The sequence below is a fragment of the Numida meleagris genome, chromosome 1 (genome assembly GCF_002078875.1).
Source record: "Numida meleagris isolate 19003 breed g44 Domestic line chromosome 1, NumMel1.0, whole genome shotgun sequence".
Classification (NCBI taxonomy): domain Eukaryota; kingdom Metazoa; phylum Chordata; class Aves; order Galliformes; family Numididae; genus Numida; species Numida meleagris.
In genome coordinates, this window is record NC_034409.1 from 125,819,265 (window position 1) to 125,847,111 (window position 27,847).

Consider the following 27,847-nt stretch of genomic DNA (forward strand, 5'->3'; position numbering starts at 1 on the left):
TTCCTTCCTTTCCTTCCTTTCCTTCCTTTCCTTCCTTTCCTTCCTTTCCTTCCTTTCCTTCCTTCCTCCCTTCCTCCCTTCCTCCCTTCCTCCCTCCCTCCCTCCCTTCCTCCCTTCCTTCCTCCCTTCCTTCCTCCCTTCCTTCCTTCTTTTTTTTCCCCCAATTTTAATGTCTTCTGTGTAATTTTGCACTCCTCCAGGCCATGAATTTGAGAAAAGATCTTCCATTCTGAAAAGCTACATCCTGACTCCTGTTAGAGTGCCTTTGACTAGAAAGGTATCTCCTTCTAGCATACAGAAACACAAGTCACATGCAGACTATTCTGAGCTAGTGGAATGCTCTCATTATAGTTCCAGGTCTATAGGTGTGGCCTGGGAAATGAATATAGCTGAAGCTGCCAGGGTCAAGATATGTAATTTAATTAATGCACATAGTAAACTATACTAATGCAGAACCTCAGAAAGGAAAAGGAAGCTTGGAGATATTCTCAAATGTAAGAAACCACCATAAACATCAGAGAATGTGACTAATAACATTCAGTCCCCTTGAAACTGTGACTAAGGAATCCAAGTGTAAGGTATATCAGAATATCCCTGCACTAAGCTGAAAAGAATAATTCAAGGAAACATGTATGTAATTAACAGTCACCCTTGTACCTTAATAGGATAACCACAAGTTGATCTATTCTGTATCTTTGGTGTGATCTAGTCTATACCCATGTGCATATTTTAAAGACATTAATCTACACAGCATCATGAAGTTATTTTTTCCCTCTATCTTGTGAATATGCAAGTACATTTTACATAAATGTTCACATATTCTACAACATTTACACATTTTAAATAGTTTTAAACAGTTTTTTTAGCCCAGTCTTGCCTTAAGATACGTAGTGATAATCAAACTCCAAAGAAATATCTGGTGGTAAAGCCAATCCACTGTATATTGACAAAGAAAGCCTAAAGCCAAAATATGTACATAAGAGTTGGAGAATAGTTCTATGAAGCACTTTTCAGTAATTCTCCACTGAATAGCCATGAAAAAGCATTAGGCATAGAGATGGGTGAGCACAGCTGCGGATTCCTATGTGATCTTGTATCAGGAGCTAGTCTGTGGATAATCCATTTAAAAATGCTCTTTGGCCTCAGCTAGCACGTGCCAAGTTTCTGCATCAATCATGGCATTCTGCCTTGCCCAGATAGAAGCCAGTCAACAACTAATGCGATTACATGGCCATGATAGCTTTTAACAGGAAAATGGTTTAGAAACTTGCAATTGGATTTGAACCAATAATCCCTTGAAAGCAAAAGTGGCTTTTCACATGATGATGTTAAATGACTGTTTCTAGCAAAGGCAACAGGAGGCAAACATTCAAAATAAAATTTTCTCCTTTTTCTTTAAGGCTTCAGAGTGTTAAAGTGATCATTGCTTAGTCTGGAGGTTGTAGCTCAAACATTTCTCAGAAAAGAACGGAAGATCCATTGAGATGCAGTGGGCATTAGATCTACTGTAAATCAGCTGTGTTCTTTGCAATCTACATTGCAGGGCATTGCAGCTGTATTAGAAAGCAGCAATATTAAAATGTGTCAATGAGCAACATTTAATTCCTTTAGAAAGTACAATTATGATATAGTGAGATCTATAATATTTGCAGCTGAAAATTGCTTATTAGCTGTAATGAAAATGTAAAATATTATATCCTAGCAGCACTATTCTAAGTCAGTTTAGCAGTACTACATTCTATTTTAGTTTAGCAGAATTAATTTTATCTACCCAAAATTCATTACTTTAGACTACAAAATGAACAAGAGAGAATGCTAATCACTCCAGTAGTGCTGTTTTTTCCCATTTAAATAAAGTGAACTTAGCACTTTAAAGTGCAACTTGTTTCACTGATTTCCTTGTTACCTCTATTTTTTCCCTGCTAACTGTGGAACGACAGAAAGGACGCAAAGCACGGAGCTGAAAACTTTTGCCTTGAGAACACGTAGGCCTATCGCGGCAGCAAGTTTTAACTGCCTCCATCACTCAACATGAAGTTTAAGCTCAGCTCAAATCAGAGGAGTCGGAAGTCACTGCAAATCCAGAATAAGATGAGGAATAAGTATGAGGAATACATGAGCAGATGCATAAATAGCCTACATTTGTCTGCTTCCGTTCATCTATCATGTACAGCACTTTCAGTGGAAAAACTAGGAACCTTTCCTGCTTCATCTTACTATAAATTAGTAGACTGCAATTACTTGATAATTCCAATTAATTCATATATGCTTTTTAAATCCCTCTGCAATTGTAAACATTTGCATTTTCACCACAGTTCTACCCAGGAAAAGCTATTTTCAGGAGCTGTCCATAGTCTGAGGAGCTCTAGGCATGTGTAAGCACTGTGAATCCAGGAGTCCTTACATGACCTTAGATTGCCCCTTTCTTGACTCTCAGTAAATCTAGGCTATGAGGCTATGGAATAACACTGTGGCTTCTCTGCAACATGATATGTAGAGCACACCCCTCATTTTACGTTCCACTCCAATCTTATCTGCCTGCTCGTCCTCCATCGCTTGTGAAACAGAGAGCTCATTTTCTAGGTGACTTTTCATTTGTCAGATGTCTCTGCATTCTTTGCTCTGCTACTGATATTAATACTTCTTTATACCATGAGTTTGGGGGTGGGTAATATTTTTTTCCATTTCATGTAGGTTTTTTTCAGACTGTTTATTACAGTCTCTCTTTTTTTTTTTAATGTAAGCCTTTTGAATATTACAAGTGAGTTTATTGTTGGCAAAAGACACAGAATTTCTTGCATTAAAAATGGAATCACTCATCATTCTCTCTTTTGAATAATTTATTCATACAAACCCTAAGAGTATCTAAGAAAAACTTGAAACCGTACCTCCCATGAACATACCACACCCACACCCACAAATTGCTGAGCAGCTGAACTCAACTCCTACTACCTCATTAGTATATATGAGCCATTTGCTTTTGTGCCAAAGTAACCTATGGTCAAAGACTCAGCCAAAAGTATGTCAACTGTGTTTTTGTTGTTTTGCATCTGAAGTTAAATGAGTTTTCAAACCACAGAACACGTTAAAAAAAGCCTGATAAAAATGCATTACCTCTTAATCTGGTTGGGAAGCTAGCAGGTCTGTGTAAGATCTTCACAGAAAGTTGCTGGCTCTTGCTTCAATATGTGTGAAATGTGGGCACAATCTGAATAGGATGGGTTGCTTTTATGGGTGTGATTTGTTGGATTTAAACCTCACCAAAAGTTTCAAAGGGCTGGTTCACATCCAAAGAGTTGATGTTCAGTTTTAAACTATGAAGAAATCAGTGACCTAAAACTAGTCTCTGCACTGTGTCATGTCTACCATCTTCTGCCTTGTTTCACTTTTCCTTTTCTTACATAAAGGAAAACTGCAGTTGTACTAATCCTTAGGATCAGAAGGAAAACAAGGGAGGAGTATTCTCAGTCATTTCCCATTGAACAAAGAGGTGATCCAATTGACAAAGGGTATGCAGACAACTGGTTTGCAGTTCACTCGAGGTAAAGAATGAAAGAAACTAAGTCAAGTCCATCTGTCCTTCTGGTTTCTATAGCTTTTTCATTTAAAAACAAAAAAAACCCTTCTAACCAAATGAGGTCGACAGACTACTTAGGCTGCCTGTTTCCTCTTTCATCTTAATTATTTTAAATTTGTTAATTAATTTTGAGAGTATTAATGTTAGCTTTAATATTAAGGATACTACTTCTTTGTAATCAGATTAAGTGATTCCAAGGTCTTTCATGTGCTTTCTGCTTCTCCTTTCAAGGGCTTTCATAACTGCTTGCTTCTATTTATATTTCTCCTACCGCAAAGCCAGTGTCACTGAGACTTCTGCTTTTGCTTGTAAGATCTGCTATTTTTGGAAAGGTGCTTGGCAGCATTTGTGCAGACTAATTACTTTCATTTCTTTCATCTTGTTTTCTGTTTTCCATCTCTTTTATTTTGCATTAACCCCTGACTGCTAACACTCTCTGGGCAGCACTCTAGGGGAGCCATGCTGCCACAGTGCTGACAGCTCCTTAACAACAGGCAGACATGGGAGTATTCCTGTGTGACAGGCTGCGGAAAGCATCCCTACTTTCTTGATAAAGTCACATTCAGAGATAAGCTTTGATGGGTAGCATGTTTTCCTTTTGCACTGTTTGTTTCAGCCCAATTGAGCAATGGCAGCAGGGAGACATTTTTCTCCTAGTACTCATCAAGACGTAATAACAGGGTTCCTATTGTCAGAGAGACAAGCCTTGCTTTTGTTGGCACTGATAAGGGTTTTAATGTAAACATCAGCCTTGAAAGACAACACACTTGTAGTTAAGAGAATACAAAAATGCCTAATAATAACATAGCTTAATTCTGACTTCCGACACGTGGTTCTGAGATTGGCAGTCTTTCCTGTTTTGAATCACAAGCCTAATACTGCACCTTAAGTTACAGCTATGCAATAAAAGACATAGAGGTCAGAATACAAGATGTTTTTCTCTTCATGAATCTTGTTTGAAGCCCATACTGACAATAGCCAGAGCCTACTCACAAAGAAAAGGATGAAAAAATAAAGGTCAGGATCCTGGCTCTATCTGCTTCTTCCTTGGCCAGAAGAACCTTCAAAGACCTTACCAAAGGTGACACTGACATGTAGTATGCACCAAAACACAGTGCCTCCTGTTCTTTGGTATTAGCTACCAGACTGGATTTCACTTTCCTCCACGCCTGCAGGTGCACAAAACACTTCAGGAGCTGCCGGTGCAAAATAACTCCCAGCCTGGTACATGCTGTCCCTATTCTGCTTGCAGACAACAGATCTCAGGACAAGATTTGGCATGCTGGAAGTATTTTCTAACTATTAAATATTGTTTAATATTCTAAGTCTACCTATTAAATCTTTCTACAAACTAGATAATTTCAGACGTAGTTGGAGTCAAAAATATACTGGTACACTACTTTCAGAAAATGGATGGAATGAAAATGAAGCCACCTGGTATTTGGCCACTGCTATAGTTCTGACTCAGTGGAACAAGATTATATCATAGTGAAATGCAAAGTTTGAGAAAAAAAAAAAAAAAGCAGCTTTAAAATTTCAAGTTTTTACATCTAGCACTACTGATCTCAATCTCTGCCAAGGTAACAAATCTGATCACCTGCTACTAAGGTCACAGGGCCTACACCAAGCCAAGCACTGTTTTTGCGGATTTGGTTCCAGAGCACCATCCACATGTTAAGAGGTATTTCAGGGCATTATGTAGTTTATTTTTAAAAGTCACTAGTGGCCTGAGAACAATTAGCCAGAAGATCTATAACCTCATTTGTGACCAGGGAAACCTGTCATGACGACATTAATTTTTGCAGAGCCCACATAAAGCCAAGGGAAATGATTACCAGATATAGCCCATGCACTTTGCCTAAGTCTTACTGCCAGGGAATGTGAATAATATGATTATGAATCTAGGCACTTTGCTGTATTATGTCAGATTCTTTTTTAAGAATCATAGTCATATAATTACCTTCCAAATTCATGATTTATTTTTTAAATGCCTCTAGTCCCAGTTCTTTAAAACATAAAATTAGTGCGTAATCAATGCAGCGATGTCTCTCTGAGTTTACGGTCTGGAACACTGGCTTGAAATAGCATAAACTGCCTCGTACTTTCCGGCAGGATGCTGTTGCAGAAGTCCAGGGACAATTCTCTTAACATCAGTTATTTACTACTGACTTTTGTGTTAGATCACTCACACTGGATGGGCATACAGCTTCTGGCAAATGGTAGCTGGGGAAAGTTGAGGACATTCACATCTCTTCTCTGCACATTTAAAGTCATTCTGTACCAGCAAATTCAGGGAATGAAAAATAAGTTCCTTCCAATACAAAATGCTCCCTTGATACCAAAACCCAAACATTCTCTTATACTGTTTGAAGTGCTTGAGGACCCAATTATTGTCTAACTTCCAACCTCCAGCTTTCTTTGAGCTTCTTGCATGCCTTGTGTTGCTGAGTTTCATATAAATTATATCTAATATGAATCTAATACTAGAAGAACAAATGCCTATTCAATAGGGCTGTGCACAAAAGTGAAAATACAGAAGAAAGGACATCAAGTGATGCAGATACACAATTTAATGCCTACCACTCACTTCAAATCTAATGAGTGTCAGAAGTCACCATGAATATATTGTATCAAAATCGTCAGTGACATCCATGGACATTTACTGCTCCAAAAAGTTATTGCTTGGTCTACAGAGATGCATCTAAACTGCCTTCACCTACCCAGAAAACTTTCCAGCTTTTCAATAAGCAGCAAATACTGCAATGTGCCATGCATGCGCCAATGTCACCTTTCTGTCTTCTGACAAATTTATGAGCAAGCTTTTATCAAGAACAGTTGAATATATTACTGTACGATGTGCCACTGTGCCTGTAGGAAAAGCAAGCCAGAAATATTTTTATTTACTAAAAATATATGCTGCCTTTTTTCAGATCACTTGTTTTCATTTGGTTAGTATAATGGAAAGAGGGGAAAGAGCAGAGAGCAAGCAAATGTAGAATAAACCCCATTATGCTCTCTGAAAGCACCATTTAGCACACAGACTATTCTAAACAGATTCTTAGTAGTGATAATCAGCAAGTCAGCTTCTGTCTGTTTGTCTTTCTCCTGTTCAGCTGTGTTTTGTTGTCACAATAGTTCCAGCCACCTTTTTATTCTATGCAGCAAATCTACCAGTAGGAGAATTATTCTGTCACAATTTAATAATTCATTTTTTGCAGTGTCCACAGGCACTGCACATACCTATTTTTATAACACGAGTGAAATTGCATTACACTCTGATTATTTTTGAACATTTGCCCTGACACATCTTTTGCAATTTTAATTTTTGTGGAGGGTGAGGTGAACAAAGTAGTTCATGAGCTAGATACAGGCTCTTCTAAATGAAGGAGTAGCTCGTGATGGGAGCAAATTTCATAGAATCAGAATCACAGAATGGTTTGAATTCGGAGGGACCATTAAGGATCATCTAACTCCAACCCCAGTTCCTGGGATTATGATGACAGTCTCAAGGGCAGCATTCCAAGAGAACAGACATTCGGGTGAAAGGGGGAACAGATAGGCCCCAGAGAGGATGACATTACATGTCTTCTAGAGACCAGTTCTTTTTTCTAGATGGCGCTTCTGATTTACAGTGCTGCAAGGTCCTTTGAAATGACAGCTTTTCCCCAACTTTTATAAAATAAACATTTAGGAAAAGACAAACGTGCACCTTGCTAATTTTGAGGCCTCCATACACTGAGGCCTCAATCTTTCAAGAAAGAATCTTTCAAACTCTTTGCCCCTTTTTTTCTTTATGAGACACATTCATCTTTTACTAGCTTTCTTTTGTATTTCTTTACTCATCTATACACTGATATTCTACTTGGTCTTACAAACATTTTATAGAAATTTTCATTCTGTTACTGTTAGTTCTTCCTTCAGTTAACTATTTTTTTTCAAATTTGGGTGGAGGGGCAGGGGAACTGAAATCATGATCGATTCTTTTCCCTAAATGTCCAAATAGTTTGCTTCACACTACCATGACGTTAGAGGGAGGGCTGATCAAAAATTCTGCTTTGCTTTCATGAACTGTTTATAAGATCTTTAAAATCTTACCACTATTTGTCTAGATGTAATCAAGATGCACATTCCAAGTGTGATTAGTAAAAACTCTATGATGAGAGCAATAAAGCTGCAAGATCAATGTTAACCAGTCAGCAAGACAAAATGTCTCCGCCAGACAAAGTATTTACAGCTCTCTTGAAAAGTTTTTCTGCAGGCTGGTTTGGAATAGTGAGAAAGAAAATAGTGAAAAATACCAAAAGAAAAATAATAAAATCTTTTGCAGTTGGGGAGAAATATTCTCATGTCACACTACCAGGGACTATGTACTTTGAAAGACATTTGAGATCTTGAATAAAAAATGTATGTATATTATTTAAATGGAACAGTCTAGAACTATCATACTGAAAAAAAAAAAAAAAAAAAAAAAAGAAAAAAAGAAAACAAAAAACAACAACAACAACAAAAACCCAAACAGATTGCATAGAGATATTACCTATGAAAATTCATACTTTTCACAGGTGGTTTTAGAGTGCTAAATCTTAAGACAAGACAAAAAACAGCCCAAGCTAGAAGAACTCAGAGGACAAAATGAAGCTCCCAGAAATCAGGAAGTGACTAAATTAGGTTCACCCATGACTCCTCACTTCAGGCTCCCACTATGTCATCTGCATTAGCATAGATGCTATTTATTGCTGTTCATGTATAACTGCAGTACACGGAGTAAATGGTGTTTATTCAATAGGAAGTGAGGCACTAATTTTTCAAAGCCTCCAGCTGCAGTGTAAAGTAGACTAAAGGTTCTGTGATTACAATCATCTTCATTATAAGAGCGGGTCCATAGAAATAGTTCCTGTACGTGATCATGCAAATAAAGGTAATAATATATCATAAGAGGTATGCCTCTTAATTTTGAGCGCTTGGAAACTTTGTATTTCCTTTATAGGACCTTTCCTATATGTGTTTTCTAAAATGCAAACTGAAGTAAAATTAAATAAGCCAGAAACCACTGTATCATGCCAATGGTTTGGACAGGTCATCTGGATAATGGAGAATTACAACAGTGTTGGTAACACTCAGAGCACTTGCTTCAACTCTAATTCCTGAATAGGAACACATGACTGTGGTCCCAGAGCCTTTTGTAATCTTTACCTATTCTTTTCCATCTCCTCCAGTTTGTTCCGTACCAGACTTTTCTGCATTACTTTTCTCTTTCCCATTCTTCTTAACTGCACAATAATTGTACTCCCTTGGCAAGCTTCTTACTCCTCCAGTTTTGTCCATCTTGTCTCAATGTTTCACTGATAAACAGATTTGTCACTGGTGATCCTAGCCTCTAGGCTCAGGCTCCACTCCTCCCTGTCCCTGTTCTGCTCTACTGTGTGTCACAGCCTCCTCCTTCACTTCCAACAGACAGTTCAGGACTTAGCACTTCTATGTTTGAGGCAAGCTCTCAGACATTTTCATCTCTCCTCCAACCTGTGGCATCAAACTTTGAAGCTAGATTCCTGAGGTTCCCCATTTCATCAGTGCTGCGCAGGGAAAAACGATCCCCTGGTTTAGACAAGAGGCCTATTTTAGAAGCATCTCTCTCTTCACAGACTCCCGTGGAATTAAAATCAAAATAGCTTTGTAATTTTCAGGCATACCTTTAGGTAGTATGTACATCATCTGTAGTACCTGGACAGTCACAGCAATCATAGGACATAACGTAAGCTAATGAGAAACCTATTCTAGACAGGTATCTTAATGTGATCATTCAAAACATCTTAATGTAAGAGTGTATAAACATATCTCTACTTGCAATAAAGACGGCCTCAGAGTACAAATATCATTTCTCTATCTATTCAGAGCAAGTCAACAATTTGTGTGGCTTTACACTTCGCAGTTTTAGTAACGCAATGCTTACTTACTGTTACAGTACGTATTTTTTGTCATAGTAAGTGTTGGTATTAAAAATGTGTTTGGGTGACACTTATTTTTTCTAGTTCTAAAATATCTTCTAGTCAGACAACATCACTGCAGGCTGAATCTCAGAACCACAAAAACTGATAGTAGAAAATTCCTGGGTAGCAGTTCTGACCCTCTCTAAAAGTAGATGATGATCTGAATGGGCTATTAAAACACTGTATTAATTATAACACTGGTTATGTGCTGGTGGCCTCCATTATACAAGGCTAGCTCTTGAGTGATAGCTTCTGTATAATTCATGACTGACATTGCCTTGGTAGGGAGATGCAAGTACAATTTTCTTCTTGCATTTTAAAAGTTTAACTAAGGAAGGCTCTAGTGCTCAAATTTTCCTATCATTTTCTGGAGAGTCAGTCCCTCTTCAATATTTAAGATGGGTAACTTTTTTTTTAATTTAGAACATTATCTGAAAATGAAAAATACAGTTTAATTTGAATTTATTCATTTACTTATGTTAATTTCTGCATTTATTCCCAATAATTCAAGTAATACTGATAACATCACCCAAAAGAATAAAAGCTTATTAGAATGAGTCAATTATAATGAGAATTTATAATTTTCATCTGAAAGAAAGCACTCGAGTGGAAACTTTTTTTTTTTTTAATTGTTAGCATTAAACTGAACTTTTATAATTCCTTACAACAATGAAAATTTTCAAATAATATGATGCAATTGAGCTATGTGATTTCACACTCAGAGTACTTTCTATCTAGTTTCTGGCAATCATACACTAAATCCTGTGATCTAGTGCTCCAGCATAAAGGCTGACCAGAGGTAAGGAGGAATACAGCTCACTCATGCATTCCACCATTATGTCTTTCATGCATTGAACCAAATCCCTTGCTTCCCAGTTCCCATTCCCTGATCTGTAGGTGCTAAACATTATACCAGTCTGTAGCTCCACTCTTAGTCACATCCAGCTCATTCAAGAAGTAAAATCCTCTCCAGAGTCACAGGTGGAAATGTCAGACCAGCATTAGAACAAAAAGTTACCTGGTCTATCTTTCTCTACTGAGAAAAGCTCAACCACCCTTAAAATTATCTCTTTCAAAGCCTCCAGTGATAGAAATACTATTTTTACACTACGCAGCTTGTTCCAGTTATCAGCTATTCATGTATTTAGAACAGTATATTTTCAGTTTAACTTAAATCCCTTTTGTTGCAAATTTAGCCAGTTTTGACCTCCAGTGGACGTGGAAAATAATTAAATACTACTATGTAAGTCTTTATATGCTGTGTCGATTAGTATTTATATATGTGCCTGTTAGCAGTCTTATTGATCGAGACTAAGTTAGCTCTTTCAAACTGCAGAGATCGTGTTGGCTACATCTTTTAGCACTTTTAGCTCTATTCTGAACTCGTTCTTCCTTGTCTACATCTTTTACAGAGAGTAATTCCTAAAATTAGATACATCACTTGAGCCAAGGCCTCACTAGACGTGGAAAAAAAGGACAATAATTACTACCTGTGTAACGTATAACACAGATGCTAATATACGCTAGCATGAAATTTGCATTTTTTAACCACATCACACTGTTGATTTACATTTATTACATAGCTGTATGCTAGATCTCAAAAATACTTTCCTATAAGTCTTCTGCTGAAGTACTGATTCCCCATTTTGTATTTGTGCAGTATTTTTTTAATCTCCAAAAGCATTTTTATTGGATTCCATTTTATTGATTTCAGATCATTTCTCTAATTTATTCTGTTCATTAAATTCTCACTTTTTAAAAAATACAAATACTTTGCTGTTGTAGCTCTAATTTAATCTCTTTTGAGCTATAGCTTTCTACACTACTTATTATCCTTCTTTCAGTTTGTCTTCCCAAGAGACTTTAACAACTAGCTCTTTGAATGTGTTAAGTCTCCTTTTTTGAAATATACATCTGTCAGTCTTTTCTTCCTTTTCCATCCATGCATTCTCTTCTCTTCCTAGAATCCCAGATATATTATGAACACTTAAATGGACATACCTCCTATATTTTCAAGTGTCATTGTCTGGCCAGTTTGAATCACACTTCAAAAAAATAGTACTAACCATTTATTCAAATAAAAATATTGTGTCCACCTGACAAGTTGCTATTGCTTGTATGAAAACCAGAATTCATCTTCCAAAGATACAAACTTCATTAAAAACATCTATTGCAACTTTGCTATTTGGATACATTATATAGCTACATAAAAATAGCCTGATCCACCTACTCCTGTTTGGCAGATCATAGTAAATCCCTAGCATTATATTAACCTTATTCTTTTCTCCTTTCATCTTCATCCAACTATCCAAGCACTCTGCCTCCTCCTGAACTTCAGAGTAGGTATGTGTACGTTCTTAATTCAGAGACACTGCTCCCTGTATTTTTCGTTCAGCATGGGAAGGGTTTCACCCTATATTTAAACTAGACATGATCACTGTAACTATTTCACATAAATGCTGACATATCCCAAAGCCTCAAAACTTGCTTGGATACTTTTCAGAGTATACAAAAGATGACCCACTGTAATGACTTGCAAGTGTACCAGCTTAAGAACAATGAGGACTTGATGCTCATGTAAGGAGAAATCAGATGAGTAGGGATCAAAATGTATTAACATAAAAAGGCAGTATTGTTTTAACACAACGAAATGTCACACAACACAGCCACACAAGAAAACAAGAAAAATCTGCAACAGACCTATAATTGTCATGTAAATTAAGATCAGTAATAGCAGAAATACTCATCCCATGCTCTTCTAATCAACAAATAGTAGATTACAGGGTAATCAGTAGAGATTTTATATATGATTATTATGCTCTAGATTATACAGTGACTAATTATAGTAGCAGTCTGAAGGCATGTTAATAACAACAGAATCATCTGACAAAAAGCACATAAACTAAAGGTGTAGCATGTCCAGGAATTGTGTATGTGATCAAATGTATAAAAATGCAACAAAATATTTTTGTTAATTCATCAATTTCTCCAAAATGATGAAAAATAAGACATCTAAGTAATATTTTTGGAGAAGATAGATTATCATCACATAAGCAGAAGATACTACTAGCAAGTTATTGAATTACCATCTGCATAAGTTTCCACTTTGTCTGCAAAAAGACAATTGAGAAAAAAATTAAAACATTAAGCATGGAAATACTGGATATTTGTGATCCCTAATCAATTTCAGTGAGTAACATATAGGACAATTTCTGTCCTTTCAAATGAGAGCAGATCTCTAAGAACTTAAAAACAAAATGCTTTCTTCCTGAAAATGTAAAAATAAATTGTATGAGATTTATTAATTCAACAATAAATAAAACTGGGTTCCTATGTTCACAGATGGACAGCAACAGTATGATTTTCTGAAGTGGCAGAGTATGCAGAAAATATCTCAGATGAAACTTTAAAATACTGAACATTAATGGAACTCAGCCTTTAGTTTAAGAGCCAAATGTGAGCGTACAGTCTTCAATTTAGGCAGCCTTAAAAACAGTCCTCAGAAGAAATAACCATAAAGCACTATGGGATCATTATTATGATGGTCATTGTAAAAAGATAATTTATTTCCTGGGAAAAAGCAGAAGAGTAGGTATTTCCTGAGTAAGAGAGAACATTTGAACAGGCACTGCTACATCCACCATCTATCAGTCTGCTTTCTACGGCTATCCAAAACAGTAACAATTATCTTTAAAATTGAGACAGACTATAGAACGGTCATGAAAAGAGAGAAAGAGAGGCTGTGGAACAGCCATACATTCTGCTAAATGTACTTAGAAGAAAAGTTAAATGCTACTAAAATGGAATAAAGTGTGGGAGAAAGACATCTAATGAGAACTAATATGGAAAGACTGTGGACCATATTCTTGTAGCTGCCTAAACCAGCTTGACTTTTATGTTCTAGTTGTAAATGCCTCACCAACAGGATCAAAAGACTTGTTCTCAAGTGAACAATTTGACAAAGCATGCTTCATTCTCATATTAATAAGGACCTGGGAATGTGGTAGAGAAAACAAAATCAGACACTTCTGTTTAGCCATATTGAAGATCCCTCAGAAGCTTTTTCTTAGAAAAAAAGCCTCAATTCCATTTATCAATCAGCAGTTCTCATAAACTGTGAAGAGCATTTAGAGAATCTGGACATACAACATTTGATCTGTGAATCTTCCATTACTCGAGGTAAAAATTGTTTCTGAAACCACAGAACTGACTGATTTTTTGAGGAGGCCTGCAGAGAAGGACTTAGGAGTTGTGGTTGATGGACAATTTAAAATTAACCAGAAGTGCTCACTTGCAGCCCAGAAGGCAAATGGTGTTCTGGGTTCCATCAGAAGAGGGGTGGCCAGCAGGGAGAGGGAGATGATTGTCCCCCTCATGAGGCCCCAGCTAGAGTACTGTGTCCAGGCCTGGGGCCCCCAACAAAGGAAGGATGTGGAGCTTTTGGAGAGGATCCAGCGGAGGGCCACAAGGATGATCAAAGGACTGGAGCATGTCTTCTATGAAGATAGGTTGAAGGAACTGGGCTTGTTCAGCCTGGAAAAGAGAAGACTGAGGAGAGACCTCATTAAAGCCTTCTGATATTTAAAGGAAATTTATAAACATGAGGGAAATCAACTTTCTACATGGGTAGACAGTGAAAGGACAAGGGGAATGGTTTTAAACTAAAGGAAGGGAGATTTAGATTAGATGCCAGGGGTAAGTTCTTTACTGAGAGAGTGGTGAGGTGCTGGAACAGGTTGCCCAGGAAGGTTCTGGAATCCCCATTCCTGGAGGTGTTTAAGGCCAGGATGGATGGGGCCCTGGGCAATCTGATCTATCTAGTACTAGATTCAGCAGCTGGCAGCCCTGCCTGTGGCAGGGGGGTTGGAACCTGATGATCCTTGAGGTCCCTTCCAACCCAAGCCATTCTATGATTCTGTGATTCTATGATTCTATACAGTTCTTCCCCTGCAGCACAGAAGACTGGCCTGGTTGCCCCTCTGAGGCACCCAGCATACTTAAGATGGTACAGGAATGCTGTGGACCTAAAATTCACAGAGAATAAGAAATGGTTAGTGAGTAGTCCATTTTCTGGAGCTAGTGGTGTAGGGATCAAAAATAGAAGGTTGTCCTGAACCTCAAAAAGTTTAGCAAGCCTGAGGCTATTTCTTTTTATTTTGTGCTAATATTTTACACCTCCTCTGTCAAGCTTTTCTCCAGGGTCTTTTGCCACACAAAGCTTAGCTGTGAAATGATTTCAGGATTTCCATGAAGAACACAGCAAGGCCAGCAGTGGAAATGGATACTCTAGACTGCATGATACAATTAAAGCAGCAGTCTCTATAATTACTTGTATAGCTTATACAATTCTCAGTCAGCAAGTTTTTCCTCTTCAGCTGAATTTTTATTTACATGTACTCTGCAATACTGTTTTTTTTTTTTTTTTTTAAAAAAAAAACATTCCCACACTAAGGCCACCACTGCAGGGTCCACTAGAGTTAATATATTCACCTGGCATAAACTAGAAGCAGCACTGCCGCATTAGCCATCTGTGCACCTGAGTTAAAAAGCCCTAATCAGCTGGGTATTTGCCTGACTGCACTGTCTCTAAAATCCGGAGTGAAAATAACTACTTACTCTGATCTACCTTCCCTTCCTTCCACAGTGAAAACAAATTATTTTCCCAAATTTGCTAACTTTTTTTTTAGGGAAAACCACCTGCAATATTTACTCTATTCTTACAGGGAAGTACTGCCGCATGGATTAAGAAAAAAAACAACTCCAAAAAAACCACGAGTTCAGCTGATAAAATAAATATATGTGAAATAGTGACAAGGAAAAAGAAGAATAATGGCATAGGAAATCTGGTAAATATTTATATTCCTGTAAAATAACAACAAAAAAATTGAATCACTGGGGATCAATACATTTTTAAAGACACATACAAGATTGAACTGCTGCTACAGAAGCTGAAATTAATATAAAACAGCAAACAGCAAGACAGCAGTGAGGAAGAATGAGAAAAATATGCCAGGAACATGTAGAAACATGTTCTACAGAAGTGAAAATTAACAAGACAGAGAACTGTTCATAGGCAACCAAACCACAAAAAGAAGACAGAGATTCAAAGAACACTGAATTCCAGAATTATGAAGCATATGAAATATAGGGAGAAATGCAAAGAAATAAAAATGCATTTCTAGGAAGAGCAAAAGCTAACACAGGCAAATTCAGATGTATTTTAGAGTAGTGCAGGATTTAGTCTTCAAACTTACAAGCATGAAAGACTTCACAAACTTTATATTATAAATGGTGAGATGCAGTTACAGAAGAAAGGAAAAAAACTGTTAGAGACAGGAAAAAGAGAGATGTGAAATAATGGAAACAGTTTTTTTAAAAAAAGTCGAAATTCAGAAAGGATAGGAACACTTTGATAATAACTGTTGATGTACCTAATACAGGGACCTGTCCAACATTTGTGGCAATATGTCCCAGAGGAGGATAGTAAATAATTAGGAATGATAAAAGGAAGTCAAGATTGGTAGGATTTTGTGTTGAACTTGGCTCTGATGAGAGACTGCTGTAATAGATTACATCAAAACAAATAGACATTGGAATGTCATTTTTTTAACTATATGAAGATGGATTCTTCCCAAATACGTGAGAGGATAAGGCCAAAAGAAAAAGAAGAAAAAGAAAGATGAAAAGACATACCTATGTTATAAAAGGTACGTAATGCACTACAAGAATACAAGAGAAAATACTTGGAATCTACTCATGGACTGTATTGTCACAGACTACAGTTTAAGAGTCAACTGTGAAAGCAGTCCAAAGTAATTTAAAAGTCACTTAAGACAAGTTTCACTATCTTTGTGTCTTTTCTGACTATTCTCATTAATTTTGATGAATCAGATTTTGTCTACAGTACCATAAACAAGCAAAGGTAGATAAGCAAAGGTAACGTTTTTTTGCTAAGAATGATGGTATCATAAAACAGTTTTGATGATAGCTCGACTGAGGACAAACCATTTTGTGAATTCATTCTGTAGTGAAGCATTGGCAAAAAATAGTTTGACAACAACAGATCAGCACTTTTTGCAGGTTTCTTCAACTGCAACACCTTCGTACATGGGTCATGCACATCCTCTCTTCCTGATTGCCTCTTCCACTTTGCTGAGAGAGCTGTTTTTGCAGCTATGTGGTGACTCAAACCAAGCAATGGATGCGGCTTTTCCTTTTACATCAGATTGCAGCCCAATTACTTTGCTAGGACAGTTCAGAGTGGTTGTACAAATGAGGGAACAAATAGAAGGGGCTGGGACAGAAGAAACAACCAGCTGAGGGTTGCTTAACGTGGCCTGAGTCCCATTTAATTCCAATAGCTGGGGTGATCATGCACCTGTATTTCTGTCTTGACCTTCTGTACTCTTCATGTACTTATCAAAGGTTAAGTGTTGGCTTTGCCCACCCCCCACTTCCCTTTGCCTCCTCTCTACTCACCCAGAGATGACTACCAGTTCTCCACTCAGTGCACTGGGCTCTGCAACTCTGGTTTTGGTACTGTGGCAGTTCTGGTTCTTCTCCTTCTCTCAGCATAGAAATAACCTAGTTTTTAAGGCAGAAATAAGGAAAATTTTGCAGAGTGTAAAAATAAAACAGGTAAGCCCCCTGCATTCACAGAAATTAAATTATAACTTGAATAAATGAGCTTATACTATTTTCAAAATTTAAACAGTGAAAACACTCAATTTAGATGAGATTACTAAAAGAGAATGCAAGATACTGCCTAGCATTTTACACTGTATGCTTCTGAGAGTGTAAAGCGTAACTCTTACAGAGGTACTCATGCAGTTTTTGAATGTGTCTCTATAAGAAAAATGCTAGACCTTTAAGCAAAAGTTGGCCTAAATTTGAAACATTTTTTTTCAAACTGGAATATGGCAATATAAATTCTGATTCTAACACTTACCTAGATCTAAAGTTCCATGTGTCAGATAAAACAACAACTCAGAAAAAATGTCTGATTATCATTAGCATAAACCTAGATAAAAACAAATGCTGAGAGAAACTGCAGAAATGCTAGGTTACTCTGTGTTCTTTATTAAATGTTACAAAAGCAAAAATTAAGAATAAAATAGTGACTTAATATTTTGAGCTGTTTTTGAAGCAACACAAAAAAATGCTCATAAAACACTGAATATGAACACTTTCTTATTGTAATGATATGAAACTTTACTGAGAAAAGATAAATAGACACCAATAGAAATCACAATCACACCTTATTCATGTCATTGCTTTTTGGCAGTATGTACATTTGTGAACAACTATTTTCAAGGGTAAAGTACCAGAGGAATAAAATTTCATCAAAAATCTCTGATGAGATTCGAGAACTCACTGAGAATTGCAGCCACTGCCGTCGAACCAGCTTGATACATTAGTTTCACAAAAGCAAGGTCAAGTGTCCCACTAGTTCTGTGTTTTTGTTGCTTTTTTTTAAAATAAAAATAACGAAGATTAAAATAAGTTTTGTTACTTACATGCATGAACTGTATTATATATTTTATGAGGGCTACTCTGAAAGTAAAGTCTGCTGTTTTAAAGCACTATGTCAGAGGCAGATGGTGGTGGTATGGCAGTAGAGGTTGAACCTTCCCATCAACATTCCATTACATTTTGTTGCCATGCAATAGATGACAACAGAGGGGCACTGTGACAAAATGGTGTCTGAGATGAAGTGCATATGAAGGAAAGGTGTGGAACTGAATTTCCCCCATGTGGAAAAAATGTCACCTGTTGATATTCACTGACTCTTGCTGAACATTGATGGAGACTAAACAGTGGATGTGAGGACAGTGAGGCGGTGGGTGTTGTGTCTCAGTAGTTGGCAACAGGGACAGTGGGTCACCTCCACTGGTGCAGATTTTTACAAGCATGGCACACAGGCTCTTGTTCATTGCTGGCAAAAATGCATATCTAGTGGTGGTGACTTTGTTGGAAAATAATGTTTTGTAGCTGAGATTTTGCTCTATCAAATAGTGCTATCATGCTCCTGTAGTTTCCACGGAAATAAATAGGAGGCATTACATTTGGAGTGACCTTTGTGTATGCAGCCCAAGATGATTCCTGTTCACTCACTGTGGCCCAGGCAAGCCAAAAGGCTGGACACCCATGGACAAGAGAAATGGCTTTAAACTAAAAGAGGGGAAATATAGATTAGGTGTTAGGAAGAAATACTTTACTCAGAGGGCAGTGAGTCCCTAGCAGAGGCTGCACAGAGAGACTGTGGATGATCCATCCCTGAAGGTGTTCAAAGCCAGGTTGCATGAGGCTCTGAGTAGCTTGATCAGGCAGGTAGCAGCCTTGCCCATGGCAGGGGAGTTGGAACTAGATGGTCACTGAGGTCCCTTTCAGTCTAAGCCATTCTACAATTTTATAGCAAGAGGTTTCAAGAGGCTCTGGAGCTCATGACATTTTCCCCATTTTAAAATAGTTCCCTTAAACTTAAATCTTACCAGGCTTCACTTCAGAGAAGTTATTCTCCCCTCCTTGAATGATTAGCACAGCTTCCTCAGAAACGCTTTTCAGAACAGCAGACTTTCATACAAGGAGTATGGACATTTTTTCAGGACATTTGTATATTTGTACTTCTATTTTCAGATACTAAATCCATAATCATTTCTAATGATAGCTTACAGTGTTTCCACAATATGGAGGGATGCCATTCTTTAGGTAGTACTAACACACATAGATTATTGGAAAATATTATAATTTATTGCCTTAGGAATAGAGATTTACATGAGTCAATGACGCATCATTTACTAATTGTTTATTTGTGAAATACATTGTAGGTTTCAGAGGGCAAGAAATGACTTCATATTTTCAGCAAATGTACAAAAATAAAAAGTACATTGCTAATATCGTATTTTCTTGGAATAAGTAGTTACACTTTGATACTTCTACTTCTCTGTGAATTTAAAATTTAGTGTAAAGAAAAAAAGGGAAAAGAAAGAAATGGAGTACTAAAGACATACTTGAAAGTGAATTTTCCAGCACATCTACACCATGAGTTCACCTTTTCTCTCTATCAAATCATTATCCTCTCAGAAATCATCAGTGTGGTATTTTATAAGATGTACTTTTCTGTGTGCTTATTTCATGCTTTTGGGTTAGCAGAAAAAAATTTCACACCCAGCAAAATTAGTGTTACATGTAATAAGAACATGTAGTTTCAAGCTTCATTCTGCTGAATCAGCCTGATTTGTTTCAAATGCTTCTTACAGAACTTTGCATGTAATTTTCTGGTTCAGTGAGATCAAAGGTAATTTTTTCTCTTCTTCTTTCACTGTACTCACACTTCAACTGGAAAAAATGTGTCAATTGTAAGAGTTTCAATATAATAAAACATTTATTATTAAGTACGTGCTTAGTTTTTTGTTAGTCAACAAAGCACTTAAACGTTTATTTCATTCCTACAGATTTCAAATCATAAATAAGCTCAAACTTAAACATATACGTATCTGCTTTCATGAAACAAGGCCAAACTGAGAAATATATTTTGTGTTAGAGTTATCAAAAAACAAACAAAAAAAACAAACCAAACCCAAAAAAAACTTCAATCTGTAATCTGATTGCATTAAAATTCATTAAAGATTCTATCCTGCTAGAAATCCCTGAGTATAGCTGGGAACATTAAATTGTCAACTTTTGCAACCTTGCCTAAAGCTTTAAATTTCATGTCAAAAAACTAAGTATCAGATTTGTCACATTATGTTCATCCTATCCACACTGACTTTAATAAATAAACTGTGCTCTAATTAGATTGATATGAAATATTTATAATATTGCAAAATAGACAATAGTAATGCTTTTCAAATTATCAAGCGATAATTGGTTCTCATTGAGCTGTCTCAGAAATAACATCACTAACTATTCTGTTTAAGAGAGCATATAAACAGGAGGGGGAACAACTGTTTACATGGGTGGATAGCGATAGGACAAGGGGGAATGGTTTTAAACTAAGACAGGGGAGGTTTAGGTTAGATGTTAGGAGGAAGTTTCTCACTCAGAGGGTGGTGATGCACTGAAACAGGTTGCCCAAGGAGGTTGTGGATGTCCCATCCCTAGAGGCACTCAAGGCCAGGCTGGACATGGCTCTGGGCAGCCTGGTCTAGTGGTTGGCAACCCTGCACACAGCAGGGGGGTTGAAACTCAATGATCTTTGAGGTCCTTTTCAAGCCAGGCCATTCTATGATTCTACGATTCTCGTATTTCTTCTCAAATGCCCAAATGATCCTTGTGCTCTTTTTTTTTTTTAATCAAACATTAATAACAAAATAATTTAGGTAGAACAGCAAACTATGTTGCTGAAGTTCTTGAATACTTATAGCAAAAGGAAAATCTATCAATGGTCAGATAAAGGTTATTCCACCCCTCAGAATAGAACAGAACAGGATACCAAAAAAATCTGAAGAAACATTTGATGTCTCCATCTTCCAGCTTTGCTTTTTAACTCTCTTATCTGTAAAACCATCATAATATGATTTCCATACCTTAAAATTTTGATTTTCTAACCCCTGAAAACCTTCCTGTATGTCTTTTGCTAAGATCTTCATTCATCTTATCTGATATTCACTGGGGGCATAGGCTGGCACAGTCAGGTACTATCTATCACTGACAAAAAAACAAGATGGTCAGCAAACTGTCCAGCTGATTTGGGCTTTTCAACCTGAAGAGCATGTGCTCAGTCAGAAACAGGTGACCGGAGAACATCTGATCAGGTAGTAATGCCCTCAAACTTGTACTCTGTTTTAGGGAAGCACTTCAGTCTTTTCACCAGTGTTTCTTCGTGAAATCTCCATATCCCCTTACCGGCATTTCTTTCTGAATGATAATAATTTTCTTCTTTTTGATATCCCCCAACTTCTAGCTGTTCAAATTCAGATTCTAAAAAGAACTGATGAACCCAGCTAAGCAATTCCAAAAGAATCTCATAATTCTCTAGTTTATATTTGAATCAGATTAACATCTGAAGTCTAAAGAAATCAAAGCTTACATAAACTACAGGCAGCGCAGATGCCCTGAATGCAATGAATTTGGGTATTCTTTTCAATGGAGAAGGTACAAAAAATGGTTTGTTGTTCATTTTCTGGTAATTACCTTTTCAGCTCTGTAACTCTCATTGGGAGATATGAACCTTGTTCTGTGCAAGGAGACTGCCTGGCTCTCTGTGAAAGGGTGTGCAAAAACAGAAGCAGATAAGAAACCCACAGTATATAAACATGAGGAGAACAGCTTCTTAGAACATGAAAGTAGCACCACTGATAAAGTGGTTAAGGCAGTAAAGTATCTGAAGAATAGCAGTCACAAAACAAGAAGTAACCAAAGATCAAAACAAACCTTCTCATCCTACAAGATCTGTATGGCTTCCATGGGACATAGAGGGCTTCCATGGTACACAGAGGGAAGACAAAGAAGGAAAACAGAACGGTTGAAAATGAAAACAATTTGACTAAATGAAAAGGACTGATTTCTGAAATAAAGACAGAAATAATATTCTTACCTCTTCTGTCCCATATTCTATTTTTTTCCCTCCATTTCTAAACAATAGTTTGGAGATACATTCAGGAACATCTGAGAGTAGAACAGTAAGAAGAATTAAATACCTGTGGAAAGAAAGGAGAGCAGATATATATTAGATAAAACAGACTGCAGATTTATTTGATAAAATACATTAGACACATTCCATAACACATACACACACATAAAAGAAGACAAAAATACTAAGGGTGCACAGATGAAAGAAATGTAATGCCAGTCATCACCTTATTCTCCTGTATGCTTTTAAGCAAAACAGTATAGTCCGCATGAAATGAGGCTCTGAGGGACTGCTGTGTTCCCTTCCCAAGGAAAGCTAGACATAGGCATGCAGCACGTTCAGCAGGGTTCTGAGTGCCAACACCTACCTTGGGAAGCCTTGCTGGACTGGGGCTGTGAAGAGATAAACTATGGCTGCACACAAAACCTCAAGGTTAATTCCCAAAGGAAACTACTGAGAGCTCTTTCTTGCTTTGTGGTGTGTTTATTAGCTGTCAGCTCCACACCCAAAATGTGAACCCAGTGAAATCAATGGCAAATTCCTCTCCTTTTCAACATTAGCAGGAGTGCTCATTGCATTTATAAAAGTTAACAGAAACTAAAAAAAAAAAAAGTGTTATCTGCAGTCGCAGAATAATCTCCCAAGCATTTCTTCTACCAGCAGTCTCTTTTACCTGCAAATATACCAACACAGGAAAGAACTCAGAGCCAGGCAGAGCATCCTGCACCAGAGCAATGTCCACAAATGTGTCAAGAGCCATCTGCAGCATTTCAAAGTGTTACGAGAATTGCCCGTGTTAATGGTTGAAGAGCAGACTTGGTTCATTTCAGTGGTAATGTTTCAAACTGAATTCTAAGTTACAACAATCAAAGTAACTTTAACACAACTTAAAGTTGTCACTTATTTGTAGGTAGATATCATAGGAAATACAATTAAGCACATAATACATTTTAGAAGTTTACTAAAAATGGAGAGAGATATCAGAACTAAAGACTCTTTTCTTGTCTTTTGTGAGGTGAAGTTCACAAAAATAATGTCTTATTTTACAAAATCATATTATCTACTCATCTTGGACAATGAAAAGAAAAACAAACAAAAAATGCCAAGAGTATGTAGGTTATACCTGGTACAAAACCTCAGTCATTACGATATTCCCGCGGCTCTGAGGAGGAGGCAGGTGGATGAAGAAAAAAAAATCATGGCAAAAAGACATAAATATGTTGAGAAACTTTCCATGACACTAGGCATAAGCCTTGAAAAAGTGAATTTCTTAACAATAATATTATGCTTCTATGCCTTATGATGGATATGGTCTGATTTCTAGACATATTAAACTCAAAGCTAGTAGAAAATGCTTACATTTATTTTTAGCTGACTTATAGCATACTTTCTACCTAAATGATTTTTTCCTCTGCTTCAAGCCACTATGTCATTTATTCTTCTTGAACATGTAGAGAATTGCGCTGACAGTGCATCAGTTGAATGTAGTTAACTATCTTCTGAAAGGCTGGTAGCTTAAATTCCAGCTGACAGACTTTACATTCAATTAAATAATCGTAATTTCATCTATCTAAAGTTTGTAAAATTGTATTAGTCTAAAACCTGGTAGGCAGAATGGCTGTGCACCACACCTCGGCTTTCTAAAAGTCCATGTCCTTAGCAGAGCTATGACCCAGTGATCCATTCCAGATGTCCAGACAAATGATCCACTACTTTTCAACAAACACAAAGAGTGGAAACAAGATCAGCTCAAAGGCCAGAAATCAGTTGCTAAAGATAGTATAGGAGTTAGGTAATCAGATATTTTGCAAGATTGATGAGCTACTGGTTGGCTTTTATGCTGCTGAACTCATCTATGTTACTATTTTGCTTTGTGCAATGTTTATTGTGTTATGTTTTTGCCATGTTGACTATTTTGCATATTTTTACTTTACAAAAAAAAAAAAAAAAAAAAAAAAAAAAAAAAAAGATGCAGGTGAAAATTAAATGCACTATAAAGCCCTGGACAGTAAATTACCTTTCTTCAGGAGTGAGCATATGTATGCTTGGAAATAATCTAAGGTTTGCTCAAATATGTAATAATCACATTAACTTGAATTTTCCAAAAAGCCACAACGCTTTTTTTTTTTTAAGTTCATAGTTCAATGAGCAAGATGCCCAAGTAGAATGCATTTCCATTTTATATTTAAAAACAGATTCTCAGTTCCATTGCTTGAATAGTTTTATGCTTTTTGTTATATGTTCCCATTCATAAAAGCACCTAACTATGAATGGAAACCCAGCTGTAGCCTCTAAAACATTGCATCTTGTTGATTAATTCCATTGGTTTTAGTAGAATTCAGGCAATTGTTTAAAACGTATAGAGATTAGGTAGGCACTTAGAGTATTTCGTTTAATGAATCTACAGTGACTCATATAGTGAACAGTTCATGAACTGAAATGTAAACAGAAGACTGAATCACAGTTATATCACTCTATATTTGTTTGGCAATATATTTATTTGACCAACAGAAAAGGAGTTGGGAAATACAATATAAGTTTCATTTCATACGTAAGATTACAACAATGAATTCTAAGAAATCTAAAATCTATTGTTTCACTTTCAGCGGTGATCAGTTTGTAAGAGTATCAGCAGAAATATTTTTTAATATTTTTCTGTCTGTTTTAGCTCATGTTTCTGTAAGGAAATTAACTGGCAGTGAAGATAAAGGTATAAATCAGACCAGTTTGGAATGTTAAAGTGGTGTGGCATTACAGAATGAATTTAGAGAATTTATATTGTATTACTTTTAATTAAATTAATGAATTACAGAATGTTAGAGAACAGACTGAGAATATACTACTCTGTGGCAGAAGAGATCAGTTGTGGACAATAAAGGCATAATTATTGTTGCTAGATTCAATTTGTAAAGTCATTTTCATAATTCCATTCCATTTTTAAAGATAACAGCTTTCATGCATTCAAGAATTTTGCTTTCAAAAGAATAGCAAGACTTGCTTACATTTACCATTGAACAAAAAATATTTATAGCATGTCTACATAGCATTTGTTAGACTGTAGCCAACTTAGAGACATAGTGCTACACTCTTGCCTGGAGCTGCCCTGGGTTAAATCTGACTCTGTCTTTCCTGATTGAGCTGGGCAGATACATCCAGAACACAAGACATTCTGATATCCTAACTGAGCTGGCCATATCTTTTCCCTGTTTTCTCCTTTTTGGCCAGCCTCAGTGGCACTGTGAAGTGATCAATTAATCCTGAAGACTGAATGAAGATCTATCTAAATGCCATTCGTGGGTAACACGAACTTCAGCTGCAGCTGTGTACATCCACAGAGCATTCAAAGTGCTGAATTTCTTTTTTGAGGGGCAATGGGAGGGACATAATGACATAAGCAGAAGAAAGCGGAGGATAAAACTGAAGCAGCTTGATGGAAATGCAGTTTTAAATTCCCCAGAGCTCACGATATGCCCTAACACATTGCCTGTGCACGACAATGATCTGGCTAAAAACCTAGCAATCTTATAAGTAAATGCCCAAACTAATTCCTGAACTGGCTCACCAGGGAGCTGCTGGAACGCTGAGCGCACACACCAGGGCGTGGGTGGGACCGATGATCTGAGAGAGGGAGGAGGACAAAACCCTGGCAGCCTGGATTTCTATCAGCTCAGCAAGAACCACACCTTTACAAGCCTGATGCCAGTGTAAATTGTGACAAGTGGAGAATCTGACACTAAATCAAAGAAGATACAATGGATTCCCACACCTACTATCTATCTCACTTTGATGCCTGTGACTAGAGGGAAATTTTAGTTCTTTCCCTTTCCTCACAAAAGCCTTCTTAGGTGTGGATATGAGGGGACCAAACAATTTCAAAAAAAAAGCTGAACTGAAGGATTTAGTTTGTTCGTGCATTAGTTGTATGTGCCTTAGAAAAGACAATATTTGACGCTAGAAGTCCTTTAACTATTATGTTTCATATAGAGAGAAAAGAAGTTCTGGCACAAAAAGTTCACATCTATCTAACCGGGGACTCCTTGATGGGATGGCTTAGTTCCCTGAGGCAGGTACCAAAAGGTGTGTCTTATTGCTCTGTCTGACGATTAATATGTTATAAAGTTCATGTAATGCTTGTCTTGCTATAAAAGCTTGATAAAGCTCACACTAGCTAATCATTTGTGGAATTTAATGGTTCTACAGTAATCTTTGCAGGACCTTGTTGACATCTGTAAAAAGACACTAAACTTATATACCATAAATTGTATAAATAAATGCAACTAGTACTACATTTAATTTCTAAGACTTCTGCAGCATTCTACAGAACAGCGAACCGACAACTTCATCTCACAGGCATAGCAAAAAAGGGAATGGTTGTGAAGTAGGGATGTTTAATATGCAGAATATGTCAGGCAATTGCCTCCGGTAATTTAAGGGAAGGAGGTCAGAATGAGAGCTCCTTTCATACCATTAAGATCAAAACTGCTGGATACTCCATTTGCTGAGTGGCTGCTGTAAACAGCATCCTATCCTGTGTATTCAAATGAAATGTACTAGTAGGAATATGCATAACTACTAATTTGGGGAAAAGAATGAACAAAAAGACACCCTGGTACATTGCTGTTCTATTTTGCCTTCCATCTAAAGAAAATATCCCCATCTGCTTGTGAGAACTTATCCAGCACACTGGTATTTCAGTGTCTCTTATAACATAAAACAGCATTCTTCCAACATCTTTGTTTCTAAAAAGGTGACCACAGCTTCATTTGGTGAGGGAAGCAGTTTTGCATATACGTGAGATATGCATTGAGAATGCTTAACACAAAAAGTTCCTCAGCAAACGTAGGCAAAGCAACATGAGTTTCCAGATCTCAATCTAGTTTCAGCAGAAGATAGGCACAAACTTGCTCAGGCTGGGCAGAAGTCTAGACAACCTAGTAACAACACTTCTGTGTTACAACTGGAGAAGTTGATGTACTCCTGAAGCCAGGCATCAGTTCTGCGAGGTGCTACAAAATCACACTTTGGGATGTTGGCAACTGCATTATTTTTTCATGTGTTTAAATTCTCATTTGGATTGAGACACTAGATTCATAACCATTTAAACACTTTAAAAAAAATTAAACACAATCATATTAAAATGCAAGTGTGATAGTTGCCATATGAATCCATAGATATATTTGCATAATATGTGATTGTTCATTATACAAATGGTCTTATTTCCATACACTGAAGGAACTACTTCAGATGGGCAGCACAATTTCCCCCTTTCTTTGTCACAGGCAAGGATTTCTTGTACGAAATTCCTGCTTGTTTACTTCACAGAACTTGCCTGATCATGAGCTTCTTTAGCAAAACAAAACAAATGAAAAACACATAGCAGTACTAATTATCTTTACCAGCTATTCTTCCTCAGATCAGTCCCACGCTTTTAGGCACTGTACATAATGTGACAAAAGAAGATGCAGAACTATTTAATAATAGCAATCACTGAAGGACTTATTCACTTCCTCCCTGCAGGTTTGGGCAGGTTCTACAACAAACTTGTAGCCATTTTACTGTGATGGTGATGGTAAAGATATGCTTTAACAAGATTTGTGAGGAAAATTATAAATTTATGAGGAGGAAAAAGCATGCTTTCAGGTAGGCAAATGCAAACCTGCTCAGACCACAGGAGAGACTCTTTTGTCTGCAGTCATGGAGACATTTAAA

At 37.0% G+C, this 27,847-nt stretch overlaps 1 long non-coding RNA gene across 4 annotated transcripts in view; it reads right to left on the minus strand.

Annotated features, from left to right (window-relative positions):
• LOC110405660 overlaps positions 1-22,220 on the minus strand; it is a 61,356-nt gene extending 39,136 nt beyond the window's left edge. The window contains exons 1-3 of one of the 4 annotated variants that reach the window (XR_002443039.1): positions 22,103-22,220; positions 21,700-21,767; positions 17,044-17,148 (exon numbers count right to left, since the gene is read on the minus strand). This is a non-coding gene — a long non-coding RNA (uncharacterized LOC110405660). Of the gene's footprint in view, positions 1-17,043; positions 17,149-18,080; positions 18,118-21,699; positions 21,768-21,939; positions 21,988-22,102 lie in introns of those variants that run through there. The other 3 variants (XR_002443043.1, XR_002443042.1, XR_002443040.1) reach the window with 3 other exon arrangements.